We start from the raw sequence: 11,790 nt of genomic DNA, 5'->3' as shown, positions 1-11,790 counted from the left end.
AGGAAGGTTGAGTAGGGCTGTCCTCCTACCAATAAAACAATGCGCCAGATGTGACCCATAGTTAGCCGAGAATAACAAAAAGGGAAGAAAATGCATGACACAAAAAGCTACGTACACCATTTGACCTCAAGACAAGAGCTTTATCCCTTGCTTATTTCCCCCTACATTTTTCTTCCTACAACTGTACTTTTTCATGTATGGAAAATAAGACAAAGAAACCCTAAAATTACTTTAGTTAAAGCTGTGCTTTATGAATAAGCTGGAGATTCCCATGCCAATTTAAGATTTGCAAGTATTCTTATTTGTGGTATCCAGGTACATTCAGGATAATAGTTTGCTAATCTTCACTCCACTTTCCATAACAATGTGCTTCTTTCCACATTCAGAAGCTACATTTTGAAATAACCCTTATTTTTAATCAGTTCAAAATATGGTTCTGAGTCTATCATTAGGTATTCATGAACTGTTTCTTTCCTTCCTTTACTAAGAGGATCGCCTAAAGCCACAATATTGGAAATTGTTGCCTAATTTTAGAAAACACTTTTTAAGGACTCTTGTTCTTAATAGCCTCTGTTTAAGTGACAAAAGAAGCACTGTTGTTAGGAGGGATGTACAGTGCATGACACAAGTTTATCCTGGCAAGCCACAGGCCCTGATCTGAAATTCTGTGTCAGCACTTTTTAGTCCCACTAATACAGCACCATATGGGTGTATGTGAGCTGTTTCAGGCTTTCACAAGGCCAATCAAAACAAGGGAAACAAAGGCCTTTATAAGCTCAGCACTGACCACAGTCCCTGTAGTATTATAAAGTCACATTTTTCTCTTGGCTTTCCATGTACAGAATACCTCTTACCTGAGAGAAATCAGACTTCATCCACAGCTGAGGGCTTAAGTTTGTTGTTCTATCGAGCGTGTGTAATTACTCCCTTTGGACAAAGGAAAATGCAGCCTTTCTCTAAAAACCAACAAAACAACACAATAGCTCTCTGAACACACAAGATGCAAACCAAGGACAACCAACTAGCCAAGAGCAAAGGCACACAGTTGGGCTGACACTACATAAACCACGGAAAATGAAAAAACTGAAACCATTACCTAAGGCCATTTGCAAAAGAGAAAGAGATGTTTGCTCAGCTTCACTAACTCCTCAGAAATCCCTATCATGGCCACAATAAAGTTGGTTACTCTCCTGTCCTTCAGCCAGCATTGTTCTCTCAGAAGGACATTTGTGCTACTATAAAATTATGTCATTAGGCCCTCCTTGGTGGCACAATGGGTTAAAGCGCAGCACTGCATGTGAGCAGCAACCACTTCAGTGCAAGTTCGATCCCCAGCATAGGAGGTGATCTACACGGCTCAGCAGATCTCTCTTCTCTCACCCGCTGCTCCCCTCAGCATTGTGCTTTGTCAATCTGCCTGTTCTGCTCCTTACTCTGACTCTGATGAATACTCTCACCACCCTTGTGCCTCTGGCCTGCACCCCAGTTCTGTATGCATAAATAAATTTTTAGAAAGAAAACGTGTCATTATACTATGATTTCCATTTACTTGGTTTTTACCAGTTTCCTTCACTAGAAAAAATGCTCTTTGCAAGGGCAAAGACCATAGTTTCTCTTTTCTGGTGCTGATCTGCTCTGGTTTCCATAATAAATACATGACACATACCTGTTAAGTACTAAATTGGATAGCAGGTTAATTTATTAGATAGACTCTGGATTGCTAGTCAGACTATGTATGTTCTGCTTCTGGCTGTACAATTAACTTGTTAGGTGGATTACTGAGGTCCCCATTATAGCAATGCTGTGTACCACCCACAACATATTTCAGTAATCTACATCAGAAAGCATTTGTCTTTACTCATAAGTATGCAGGCTTTTGCTGGGTTTCTGCTAGGCTTGACTACAGTCAGCCTTCAGGTGGGGCCAGGTTGGGGCTGGCAGGTTTCTTGGAGTATGTCTTCATGGCAGGTGACAGGAAAATAAAGAAGAGAACGGAAACACATAAGCCTCTTAAAGTGGCAGCTTGGAACTGATGCTTTGGTCCACTGACCAAAACAAATCACAATGCTAAGTCCAACATCAGGCCGTAGAAAAATAAACTCCTTCAACATATAACATAGCAAGGATGTGTAAGGGAGGAAGAAATATGGAGAGATAGTATAATATAGCACTTTGGACAAGTGAGATTCATAGCTTTAATTTCCTTGAAAAGAATGACAATTCTAGTCCTGACCACATATAGAGCTCTGGTGAAGGTCAAATGTTTTTGTATCAAACAGACATCATATGATCAAAACTGTTTAAGCAAGATCTAGATATTGTATAGGCACCACATAATGATTAAAAATAGTTCTTTTCTTATAGAAAGAAAACTGTCAAAATACTTTTTTTTTTCCTAAGTTGTATATAAAACATTGTAAGAACAAGAGATAGAGTTACTAACCTGACCTGGATGATGTTCATGCTACTTTAAAAATAGGCCCTCCGGCCCTCCCTGGTGGCGCAGCAGGTTAAAACACAGCACTGAGAATCTAAAGCTGCTTCCTTATGAGTTCGATTCCCGCCTGGTCCGGAGGTGACCACATGGTGTGGCAGACCTCTCCTGACCCGCCCGCTGCTCCCCTCAGCAGTGTACTTCGTCGATCTGCCTGTTCTGCTCCCCACTCTGTCTCTGGTGAAGCCTCTCACTGCCCCTGAGCCTCTGGCCTGTACCCCAGTTCTGTATGCCAAAATAAATCTTTAAAAAAAAAATAGGCCCTCCTGCCCTCCCTGGTGGCACAGAGGGTTAAAGCACAGCACTAAGAAGCTAAAGACACTTCAGCACGAGTTTGATCCCCATCCCAGAGGTGCTCCACATGGTGTGACAGACCTCACCTGACCTGCCCGCTGCTCCCCTCAGCAGTGTTCTTCATTGATCTGCCTGTTCTGCTCCCCACTCTGCCTCTGGTGAATCCTCTCACCACCCCTATACCTCTGGCCTGTACCCCAGTTCTGTATGTGTAAATAAATAAATCTTTTTTTTTAAAAAGTATCCAAACTTTAAAAAAAAGAGAGAGAGATCAGAATGGACTTTCCCTGCTCTCCCTGATGGCACAACAGGGGTAAGAAGCAGTGCATTATGAAGCTCCTTAAAGCCACTGCAGAAACAGTTCGATCCCTGGCCAGGGAGCTGACCCACATGGCATAGCAGACCTCTCCTGATCCACCTGATGTTACCCTCAGCAGTGTATTTCTGTCTCTGGTGAATCCTCTCACCCACTACATCTCTGGCCTGTACTCCAGTTCTGTAAGCATACATAAATAAATCTTTTAAAAGTAAATAGGTATGATCATTGTGGAGAATAGGGAAGTGGAAGAAATAGGAAGAAAGGGGTCTTAAGCTTTATCAATAAAATTTCATTTCAGGCCCTCCCTGGTGGTGCAGAGGTTAAAGCACTGCACTAAGAGGCTTAAGTCATTTCCACATGAGTTCGATCCCCACTTGCCCCAGAGGTGACCACATGGTGTGGCAGACCTCTCCTGACCTGCCCACTGCTCCCCTCAGCAGTGTACTTCATCAGTCGGCCTGTTCTGCTCCCCACTCTGTCTCTGGTGAATCCTCTCACCCTCCACATCTCTGCCTGTACCCCAGTTCTGTATGAATAAATAAAATCTTTTAAAAAAGTATTTCATTTCAGCTAAAAAATATTTGAAGCAAATAGAGCAAAAAAGTTGTCTTCCCTATCAGATGCTCATAGGAATGAATGTCTGTTACATGATTTTCTACATGTACTTGAAATATTTCATTATAAAAATAGAAGTGTTTGAATTGCTATAGAATAGAAACCCAGCAGACAAAGATGAAAAGGATGGTATTCTGGGCAGAAAGCACAACTAGTAGGAAAAGTGTTTTGTTCTTAAAAAACAATAGAGTGTGAAGGAGAACGGCAGAAGAGAGTAAGACAGGAATGGAAATGGACTCTAATAGTTTATGAGAGCTGCTCTACATGTACTATAACTGGGATGACTTCATACAACAAAAGTTTATTGTCTCACAGTTCTGGAAGTTAGAAATATGAGCTCAAAATATTAGCAAAATGGTTGGTTCTGAAGACTCTAAGGAAGCATCTGTTCCATGACTTTGTCCTAGCTTCCGGCAGTGGCCAGGAATCCTGGACAAGCCTTGACTTATAGATACATCACTTCAGGATCTGCCTCCATTTTCTCATAGATTTCTCCTTGTAGGTCTCTGTCTTCACCTAGCCACCTACCCAGTGCAAATATCTCTGCATCCAAATGTTCTCACTATATAAGGACACCAGTCCTATCACATAAAGGACCCACCCTCTTCCAGAATGACCTCATCTTAATTCAGTTAGTGACATATGCTATGACCTTCATTTCCAACAAGATCACATTCTATGAGACTGGGGATTAGGAATTCCACAAATCTTTTTGAGAAAAAAATTCTATCCATAGGAAGGATCAAGATATTGCTACTTTGAGGGGGAGGAGAAGGAAATATCATTGTATTATCAACAAATTCTCATATTTAGTGAAAAGTTAAAAGGAATTGCATAATATATTGTCACCAATTGAAAGACCTCCTTAGGGAATTTACGCCTTAGCTGACTGAGGAAGAGAGGAAATCACACAAAAGAGGATGCTTTCTGTGTTTCTTCCATCTTGCTATTCCTGGGCTTCCCACAGGCTAACCTCCAACAAGCTCTGTCTCACACCAGCCCACGCTAGGTGACTCACCATCCTGCCCCACTGTCCTCTGCAGAACAGTTTCGTCATCCAAAGTAAAAAACCCTCTGGCGGCTCTCCCTGATGGTGCAGTGGGTTAGAGCATAGCACTAGCAAGCTAAAGCCACTTCCACATGAGTTCCATCCCCACCTGTTCCGGAAGTGATCCACATGGCATGGCAGACCTCTCCTGACCTGCCTGCTGCTCCCTTCAGCATCTTCAGTGTATTTCGACCATCTTCTTGTTCTGCTCCCCACTCTGTCTCTGGTGACTCCTCTCATAGCCCCTGTACCTCTGGCCTGTACCCCAGTTCTGTATGCACAAATAAAAAAATCTTCAAAAAAAAAAAAAAACCCTCTGGCTACTACAACTCTTCTAAACTGAAATGCTTTGTCCTGAAGTTAATTTTTAACCGTGGGCTCTTCAGAAACAAACAGGAACACCAAGATCTTTTGCCAATGGTGTGCCTCATATTTATTTCATCTCTGCTTTAGGAAACTTCTTTAGTAAACTCTTCACAATAGATAAGCTACTTAGCCAAAACTGTCAATCCCTCATAATCTATTTTTCCACCTACAACTTTAAAAACAGCAAATGAGGGGCCCTCCCTGGTGGCGCAGCGGTTTAAAGCACTGAGAATCTAAAGCCGCTTCTGCATGAGGTCGATTCCCGCCTGCCCCGGAGGTGACCACATGGTGTGATAGACCTCTCCTGACCCGGCTGCTGTTCCCCTCAGCAGTGTACTTCGTCCATCTGCCTGCTCTGGCCTGTACCCCAGTTCTGTATGCACAAATAAATACATCTTAAAAAACAAACAAAAAAAAAAAACAGCAAATGATCTCAAATCAGCTTTCAGACTCTGTGGTACATCCCTTACAATAGCCAAATTTTTCCATGGCCACTGTAGCTCTAGCTCCTGTCAACTTCCCCCATCTTACACCACACTCTCTCTGCTCACTATCTTCCAAATCCACTTCCTTTAATTTGTCATTTTTACTTTTGGGTGTTCCTGTTGCCCAGATTCTTTGTCTGGGTTACTGAATGGTTTTCTAAATTCTGCTATCTTGAGCTTTTGACTTAACTACAAAATTCTGGACTCCAGTTTGCTTATAATTGAACCTAAACTATCATTAGCCTTCTTCATGACTCTTCTTTAACCTGACCCCTACAGGCTACATATTATAATAACCACTGTCCTAACTGCATTACAACCACATAACTGACCTTTAACCTGCCAAAGTCCTTTCCTAACTTAATCCAGTCCTCATTATCACTTTTCCTTATCTTCCTACTCGAATCTTCCTTCTTCCGTTTCTGCCCCATCATAGGATGAATAAAAGAATGGTTACTTAAAAGAATGGTTACTATGGACACTTTTTAAAAACCCAGTAATTCCAGGCCCTCCCTGGTGGCACAGCAGGGTAAAGCATAGCACTAAGAAGCTAAAGCCACTTCAGCATGAGTTCGATCCCCAGGCCCGGAGGTGACCCACATAGTATGGCAGACCTCTCCTGAACCAATGCTCCCCTCAGCAGTGTACTTAAGCAATCTGCCTGTTGTGCTCCCCACTCTGTCCCTGGTGCAGCCTCTCACCACACTGTACCTCTGGCCTGTACCCCAGTTCTGTATGCACAAATAAATAAATCTTTTTTTAAAAAAAAACAGTAATTTCAATTCACAGTAACTTCTGTTATTCTTTAGGAGATGCGTACAAAACTTTTAGAATATCAATCTCACTGGATACACTAAATCTCCATTTCAGCCATTTGGATTTATGCATTTGCCAACACCAATATAGACAAGTGCTAAATTTGCAAGGTTTTCAACTTCGGATAGTTTCAAACAGCTTTCAGGTGCTTCTGGGACCATTATAACACTGACAGTGGGTACACATTGAAAATTCTGTTAATCTAATTACATCACTTTCCTTAAAATCCAGCGTCTGTAAAGCATTTAAGAAAAGCTACTGGATATTTTCCAAGTCCTGGAAACCAAAGTTAGCCACATGGAATGTGGAATGGCTAGACATCTTGGAATTGTTCTTGTTAAACTGGTATAAGTGATTGACCCAATAGCTTTAATAATCGTTATTTGTTTTACAAGTTCCTGTGAGGAAAGCTATGCAGTTGTCTTGTGAAGTAGCTTCTTAAAAGGCTTTTATTTTGTCTGGCTATGATAAGGATCATACATGGTATGTCTAACTGATGACTTAGTGCTCTTTCAGTGCATAATAACTTACATGGGGGAAAGGAATTAGACAATAACTACCGATGACTTAATACATGCAGCGTTTTCAAATCAATTTGCTTTGATAAAAATCAAATAATCCCCGAGAACACAAATATTTATCTACAGTGATTGGACGGTCTGTTAAAACTGGCATTATGGGTCCCTCCAAAACATTCATTTATCCTTTATACAACCCACACACTGTCAAGAGGTTAATAATGCTTAAAAATTCCTGTGGTATTCTTAGTTTTTGTGCTGACAGAGAATAATCAGGATCCTCAATTTTCTTTTCAACATAGCATGCTCTTTCTTCAGAGTCAATACTCCTCTGTTTTAGTCAACAAAACAGGAAACAGATTTTTAAATTCCAAAAACACTCTAAATTCATAGCATTTTTTCTTTGAAGTAAAATGTTTTATGTGACTACAATAAAATATGAGAAGAATTTATATAATCAGAAGAATTAAAAGCATATTGCTTTTCTTCAGTAGAATAAACAAGATTTTAAAGGTAAGTAGGTATTATGAAAGGATTTGGTAAAATGATTTTTAAATGTGCTCATTTTCACATTGGAGAATATATTTCTAAATGTGATTTAATCCTAAATATTATACATATAAATTATATACCACATTGCCTATGTGCAAAAATTCATCTATCCTATTTTACACATTGTTTTAAGTATTATACTTTATCTTGGTATCAGGCACCCTGGCACCAAGGTAAAATGTACTTTAAGAAAGATAAGGTATCTACCCCAATAAAACTATAGCAGATAACTCTTTTATTGTATAAAGTACTATTAAACCATAAACTATCATAGAGGGCACCTTCATACTTTCAAGGTTACTACCTGCACATATATCCTAATATACTTTCAAATGAGAATTTGCAATAAGGAGAATGTAAAATTAGTAAGAGATGGAGGGTCAATACACAATAAATACCAGTTATTGTTATTCTTGTTATATTTATTTTTCACTGAAAGAGGAGCAAAGTATTTTGTAGTATTTTGTATCATACTGTGAATACAGTGACTGCACTGTTTGAATTAAAATCAATGTGTAAATGATCCAACAAGTACTTAGGCAGCAAAGAGTCATTGAAATCAAAACAGTACCAGGTGGTTCAGGATGGGGAAATTACCGAACCTCTAAGTTCTGTGCTTTGCTTTTTTCATAGATGGAGCCCTTAGATAAGAGTATGCCAGGTCCGCACACAAGTGATGTACAGAACTGTTTTGTTTGGTGTGGTATTCTGAATTTAGGAGCAAGTTACGACCTGTTTTCTTCCTTCCCACATAGGATGCATAATTACAGACACCTGTGCCACGTTCTAGATTCTCATTCCTCCAGAAAATTTCATCTTCACTTCTCAGAACTTATTATGAAAACAAGACCAGGAGGAAAAAGCTTCCTGGTATCTGGGTGAACAGGGCCAACAAACAGAAAAGGGAGCACAGACTTACTACCATGTGAAAAATGGAACTGGAGTCAACTGGTTCTAAAAGAATTGCCCCTGACATTATTAAAAGACAACTGTCATAAGAGATATAGCCCTCAAGACAAATGTAAGTATAGCAATACATTCCAAAGTCAAATGCAAATGTGGTTTTATTATCATCCATCTTTTATAATCCATACCTCTGTGTAAATAATTGAAAAATAATTGAAAAATTAGAGGATAGGGCCTCCTGGGTGGCCTAGGGTTAAGTCTGTGCGATCACTGCAATGGCCTGAGTTCCATCCCTGGCCAGGGAGCTGACATGGCATAGCAGACCACTCCTGTCTCTCCCACTGCTCCCCTCAGCAGTGTATTTCAATAAATCCACTTGTTCTGCTCCCCACTCTGTCTGGTGAATCTTCCTAGCCCCCAACCCCCCACTCCCCTGGCCTATACCATAATTCTTCCATGAAACAATTTTTTAAAAGATAGATGACATCATAACAAATTTGTTTCCTCAGATCTCTATTTCTCTCAGGGTAAATGAGCCACAACACCCAAGGCAGATTCTCCATGTGACCAAGGACAAAGGTGTCTCCTGTCATCTAGAGGCCTTATGCTATTGTTTGGGCCTTTGCACTGCCCTTCACAACTGGCCCTCAGGGGAACAGATTGGATCCAAATGGCCTTTTGTTTTCATGCTCTTCATAGTCTTCACATTCTTCTCCTGACTTTGCTTTATTTGCAAGGTGAAATACTTATATCATTCCTACATCTTATTTTGTTAGCTGATTTATTTTTATCTTACATTTGTACTTTGGAAAATGTCCTTGTTGATAGCCCATGTTGATTTTGTACTGGAAGAAAAAAGACGCAGGCTGTACTTAAATAACCAGGGCCCACATGCAAAAGCATATGGCCTGTTATCTACTTGCCACCAAATACAGACAAACCAAAAATTGTTAACATTATACAGAGCATAACATTAGGGCAGAAATCATTGATGCCAGATTAAGAATCCAGTGTTTTTCATTATTCTATTTTCTCTGTTTCAGTGAAGGCTTGAGAATTTTCATCATAAAAACTAAAAAAATAAAATAAAACTGAATCAGAGAGCTGATCTCAGAAAACAAACAAACAAAAAAAAAGTGATCTGGACAATGTCCTCTGATTTCAGATGATTGTGGGTTGCATTCCTAGACTTACAGAGCTCCTCTCTTCAATTTAAAATGCCTATGGGAGGAAGAAGAGTATTTATTTTTAGTGTGAGTTTCTTCTGTAAGTGTCCAAATTTCTTCTTGAAGTGGTCCAGACATGAAATGCTCTGTATTTGATTTCTCAAAGTAGATGGAGACAAGGTAAAGAAAAATGTGAAGCCTTTGGCCTTGAACACACTGGATTCCGATTTTCCTATCTGTACATTCGGGGGAGTTTACAAATTTCTCTGACCTTTTATCCCTTATAATGTGGAGTTAATTTCAGCTTCACAAAATTGTTATAGTAAAGTGCCTACTGGTAGGTCTGGCAAATAATAGATTCTTAATGCATGTTTATTTCCTTCCTTCCTGTCACAGTTTCAGTTACTAATCTTATAAAAATGTTTAAGAAATTCCAAAGACTTTCTAGATATAACTTTGAAAATCTTTTCAGTTTTTCATAAAACACATAGGTTCTTAGCAGATGCAGTCCCTGTACATTATTAATAGGAGGACTATTAATAGACGAGGAGCCTATATCTTTAGCCAGCAAATTGTGTGGTGTGCTGGAAAGGACAATGAGCTCTATTAAGCACATGAATTGTTATCTCTACTCTCTCATTAAAAAGTTGTTTGAGGCGCCCTCCCTGGTGGTGCAGCGGGTTAAAGCACAGCACTAAGAAGCTAAAGCTACTTCAGCATGAGTTTGATCCCCACCTGCCCAGGACGTGACCCACATGGTGCAGCAGACCTCTCCTGACCCACCCGCTGCTCCCCTCAGCAGTGTGCTTTGTCAATCTGCCTGTTCTGCACCCCACTCTCTTTGGTGAATCCTCTCACCACCATTGCACCTCTGGCTGTATCCCAGTTCTGTATGTATAAATAAATAAATCTTAAAAAAAAAATAGTTGTTTGAAAGGGACACCTAACCATGTGTTGGCATTGGAAAGGGAATGTTACAAAATATCTTTAAGTTCTCCACTTTGTAAAACATAGTGATAGAGGGGGTTAAAGGGCAGCACTATGAAGCTAGATGCAGCCACATCAACAGGAGTTCCATCTCCGGCCAGGGAGGTGACCCACATGGTGCAGCAGACTTCTGTCTTGCCGACTGCTCCCCTTGGCAGTGTTCTTCATCAAGCTACCTCCTCTTCTCCTCACTCTGTCTCTAGTGAATCCTCTCACTGTCCCTGCACCGCTGGCCTATATCCCAGGTTTCTGTATGCATAAATAAAATAAATCTTAAAAAAAAAAAAACCGTGATAGAGACAGACTAATATATGGGAAATTAACAACTTGATAAGCCTTTATATAAAATATAGAGATTAGTTTGGTTTTCCTCAGATATAGAAACCCCTCCCCCACCCCATTAGATTCTGACAGAATAAAAGCACTATACAAATGAGAGGCTTTGACTTTGAATCCAATGGCCTTGACCACAGGCCACTGCAAATAGTCACATTGTGAGATTATTAATGTTTTTACTATAGTAAAAGCACAACTATGATTTGAATGCTATCGGCAGCTGCAATTTAGGAGAAGCCCAGAGAGAATAATTAGGAGCACAGGATTCCAGCTGTCAGAGACGCAGACCCCTGGCCTGGCCCTGTACTTCACCATGGCCTTGGCAAGGTACTTCACATTGCACAACCTCAAGTGCTTCATCTCTAAAATAAGCAATGTCTATCTCTACAGGTTGTTAAAAATTAAATGAGAAAATGTTGGCAAAATAGTCTTCAAGTGCAGAAGAATCTATTTTCTCCATGAATTTCCACTTTTAGAAATGACATACTAGGTTCTTATCAATACTGCTGACTCACAAAGATAATCTCAAAATCTAACCCTTGAAATTTGAACTGAAGCATCTAGAAGAGTAGTTAGGGAGGGGTCACTCCATAGAGGGAAGGGCTATGGGTGACTTGGGGATGGGCTCACTACGGTGACAATGGGGGTATCCTAGTAGTTCCTCAATTAAATATTAAGGAATTAGTTTAAAAATAGAAATCAGGGCCTTCCTTGGTGGCGCAGCGGGTTAAAGCACAGCACTGTGAAGCTGGCTGCGGCTGCTCCTACACAAGTTCAATCTCCGCCCCAGAGGACAGCAGATCTCTCCTGTCTCACCTGCTGCTCCCCTCAGCAGTGTACTTCGTCCATCTGCCTGTTCTGCTCCCCACTCTGTCTTTGGTGAAGCCT

Source organism: Condylura cristata, unplaced genomic scaffold (genome assembly GCF_000260355.1).
Source record: "Condylura cristata isolate star-nosed mole 26May11 unplaced genomic scaffold, ConCri1.0 scaffold00006, whole genome shotgun sequence".
NCBI classification, from domain to species: Eukaryota; Metazoa; Chordata; class Mammalia; order Eulipotyphla; family Talpidae; genus Condylura; species Condylura cristata.
Note: the sequence above shows the minus strand (reverse complement) of the source record.